This window comes from Miscanthus floridulus, chromosome 9 (assembly GCF_019320115.1).
Source record: "Miscanthus floridulus cultivar M001 chromosome 9, ASM1932011v1, whole genome shotgun sequence".
In the NCBI taxonomy this organism is placed as follows: domain Eukaryota; kingdom Viridiplantae; phylum Streptophyta; class Magnoliopsida; order Poales; family Poaceae; genus Miscanthus; species Miscanthus floridulus.
Window position 1 is genome coordinate 8,166,726 of NC_089588.1, and position 4,192 is coordinate 8,170,917.

General features: G+C 45.3%; 1 pseudogene; it reads right to left on the reverse strand.

The window, feature by feature from the left end:
- Positions 1-242: 242 nt before the first annotated feature.
- Positions 243-3,435, reverse strand: LOC136481279 (receptor-like protein EIX2; annotated as a pseudogene).
- Between the last annotated feature and the right edge of the window lie 757 nt (positions 3,436-4,192).

A 4,192-nucleotide genomic window follows, 5' to 3' on the forward strand; every position in this document is an offset into this window, starting at 1 on the left:
ACTAAGGTGGATACTGGTGCAGCCAAACAAGCCCTAATGTGGACGATGAGCGTGGAACATGCAACAATAGGTCGTATTCAGGTTGCCGGATTGGACTACCATGGCCCACAGGGACCAATTATGTAGTGCCGCCTGAAGCGCTACATGGAATTGATTGACCATGTCTTATGTTCATCATCATAAGGAAATAATTATTACTGTAAAACTTGGTGAAGCGTGTTAACCTCTGTAGAGGCCGCGTCTACGTGTTATATAGTGCCCTGAGCTGACCAGGCGAACATCTTGTACAGACTACAAACCAACATCCTGAAGATCAGCCAGAGTTTACAACATACTTATGTTATCTATATACTAACAACTAATATCTATCTTGTACAACAAACACTAATGTTGGCCAATGATCAAGTGTCGGTTCTCAGTTTATTACATGATATAAGAGATAAACACAGACACACAAATCTTCATTTCGTAAAGAAAACCATGGCAATATGTAATACTGGTAGTAACAAAATTCAAAGCACTCCTGAAAAGACTTCTCTCCCACTTCCATTATTCAAACATGCATGCATTGGCTAATTTTAGTTGAAGTGCCGACCATCGCCTTTGCTTCATGCTTGCTAGTCAGTTTGTGTTTGTCTTGCTCTTGCCCATGTAGCAACAAGGACATATACTTTGTCGTACAACTTGTCCGAGAGTCGAAAGCAAGCAATTCTCCAGTTTCTCTTGAACAACAAAACACCAAATGTAATCCATGTACCAACCACGAAGCCGCACCCGAGTCCAAGATAAAAGAATGGTATCCCATAACCTTCTTTAGTTCTTCCCAGGCCACCCTGCTTTGGTGCATGACGCTCGCTCGAGCAATTGTTTTGAAGAGGATGTCCACAAAGACCGATGTTGCCAATGTACATAGATGGATACTCTGCATATAGGGTATCAAGCTGTACTCCCGATGGAATTCTTCCTGTAAGATCATTGTATGATAATTCCAAGTAACTTAAGAATGTCAGATTTGACAGAGTGGCTGGTATTTCCCCTGAAAGCATGTTCCTCGAGAGGTCCAATGATTGCAGTGATCGCATTTCCCCGATCTTCTTTGGAATAACTCCAGTCAAGTTGTTCCTTGATAGATTCAAATTCACAAGCGCATCAAGAACAGCTATTTCTTTTGGAATTTCACCGGTTAAGTCGTTTGAAGATAAATCAATGCTCGTCATACTTGTCTCCTCAATTCTTTTCATGGAACCATAGTTCAATTCCTGCCCCTTCCAGACCGTAGAGAAACTATTAAGATGATAATCAAATGTCTCAGAGCTGTCATAATAATCCATCATGGATGTGTTTGTCATAAATTTAAGATTTGATAGGTAGATCGGTATTGAGCCTGATATTTTATTGTTATTTAGATCCATGTACTGAAGGCAAGAAAGGTTTGTGATGCTCATTGGAATGCTACCAAAGAACTTGTTGTGACTTAATCGTATAACTCTTAATGATGTTAAGCTTCCAATCCACATTGGCAATCTTCCAGAGAATTTGTTCCAAGACAAATCTAGGAACTGCACATTTGCCAATTTTTGCAGAAAAGACGGGAACTTTCCTGACAAACTATTGTTACTGAAGGCTACAAATCCCATATATTCCATTACCCCGATGCATAACGGTGGTTCTCCCTCCAAAAAATTGTTGGATAAGTCCAACACAAATAATTGCTGATATTTACAAAAAGATTCAGGTATATGACCAGTGAGTCGGTTGGAGAACAGAGAAAGCCGGCTTAGATTGGCGGATCTAGTAGCAGAGGGCAGAGGTCCTGACAAGAAGTTATTGGACAAGTCCAAAGTACGTATGTTTGGTGGCAGCGTGGGTATCTGACCAGTTAATTTGTTTGAACTGAGGTAGAGTTCCTGAACATTTGAAAAGGCATCGGAGAACCACTGTGGAAGCCTATCAGCTATACCTGCACTCGAGATATCAAGATAGGCGATGCTCACATTCCACTGAAGCCACCCAGGAAACAGTGGGCCCATCTGGCAAGATGCAAAGTTTACAATATCTAATTTAGATGGTGGTTGCCAGTCCGAGCTGATCTCAATCTTCACGGCATTATATGACAAGTCTATATATTTCAAGCTCCTTGCACTAGCAAAGTGTTCCTCAGTTATCGTGCCATCCAGTTTATTTGTATTTAGATCTAGATGGGTCAGATTACTAAGCTTTCCAATCTCATATGGGACATGTCCGTTTAGGTTGTTCCAACCTAGATTCAGAGCAACCAAGCTCATGAATTGCCCTATCCATCTTGGTAACATCCCGGTTAAATGGTTCGAACCGAGGTGCAATTCTTTCAATTTGTTGGGTGAACATCGAGGTAGATTCCTAAACAGCTCAGCTACGTCACCATATAAGAGAGTCTGTTCAAGGTTCAGGACCTCCAAATTGCATAGGTTCTTCAGATCCATGGTCATGATGCGCATGTTCTTGTCATAATCTTGAATATAATCACAATAAATATATGAAAGATCAAGGACTTGCAGGGATGTCATGTCTCCAAGAGCATCCGGAAATTGACCGTACATACTAGTGCAGCTGAGGTAAAGGAATCTAAGGCTTGTTATGTTCCAGAACCAGCTGGTCACCATTGGATGGAGGAAGGAGTTCCGGGAGGCATCGAGCTCCTCGAGATTTGTAAGGTTCAGGTGTGGCAGCGACTGGTTTGCGCTTGCAAGAGAGCAGCCTGAAAGATGGAGGGCCCTCAAAGAAGGAAGCATATTCATGACACGAGGCCAATCTGCTACTGTGCTGAGGTCCACTCCGTCCAAGTTAAGATATTGTATGGAAGGAACGTGTGTTAACCATGAGAGATCCATCGAGTTCATGCCATCCATCCACCAGCTGGAAAGATCTAGATACTGCAGCCTTGACAAGTTGCCAAGCTGGGGAGGCACGCCACCGTAAAATGGTATGCCAGAGAGGTTAAGATACATGAGATTCTTTAGAGAGCCCAAGAACTCGGGAAGACGACCCGTTGGCCCTGCTAGATCATTCCCGCTGAGGTCAAGGTGCTCTAGAAGGACTTATCTGGCCGGCCAAATCTGGTGGGAAGGTGCCTCCAAGTCGAAGCTCGTGGACGTGGCCAGTTCGGTTGCTGCACCGGACGCCTCTCCACCGGCAGCAGTCTTGCTCGTCGTGGCGACCGTCTCGCCGCCACGAGCTGAGGACGCCGCCAGGGTCGCTGGTGACGCCGTGCTTGAATGCCAGCAGGGCGTCCCTCTCGTGTGGTATGTAGCTCGGGCTCGCTCTGTTACCACCGGCGGCTGGCTGGAGCTGCTGCTGCTGCTGCTGCGTGGCGAGGAACAAGCAGCAGCAGCAGAGCAACACGAGCATGGCAGCAGCTAGGCGATGCATGGTGGCAACCATCGACAATAATGTCGCTATGGTGTTAATACCGGAGTGAGAGTGTTAATACCGTAGAATGGTATGCCAGAGAGGTCAACATACTTGAGGTCGTCGGTCACCTGCCGTGTAGAAGCCGTACTGGCCCATGCGCCACCGTAGAATGGTATGCCCTCAAGTTGACTGCCTCTACAGTACAGTACTCCTCCGTCGTCTCACTCTCTATCTGTATCTGTACTGTATCTTCTTCGTCTGCTGGTTTTCGTCATCGCTAAGCGAGTAAGCGTTGTATGGTTCGCACCACGTTCCTCCAGACGTGCTTGGCCTACACTCGCTATCTGTATCTGTATTTTCTTCGTCTGCCGTTGTCTGTCACAACTATAGGTGGACTCTCTCGACGGTCCGTCACTGCCCTGTTGTTAGAGGCGGCCGGAGCCAAGATTTACATATAGGAAGACTGTTCAAACCGCTAACAATTATGTACGACGAAATACAAATAAATCGATTGTATATATACATAACCAAAAAAAAACATTATTTGTACACATTACGGTAACAACTATCTGTACTAGCTACACTCACTATCTGTATCTGTATTTTCTTCGTCCGTTGTTGTCTGTCACAACTATAGAGGACTCTCTCGACGGTCAATACCCGCTCCGTCACTGACATGCGGTCAATATAGGGAGGCCGTTCAAGTGTTGTTTTCTATGATTTACATATAGGAACGGCCTGTCGTCGTGTATCTGGGCCGGCCCAGGTGCGCATCGTTGCTACGCCGTCTGCTGGGCCGAGT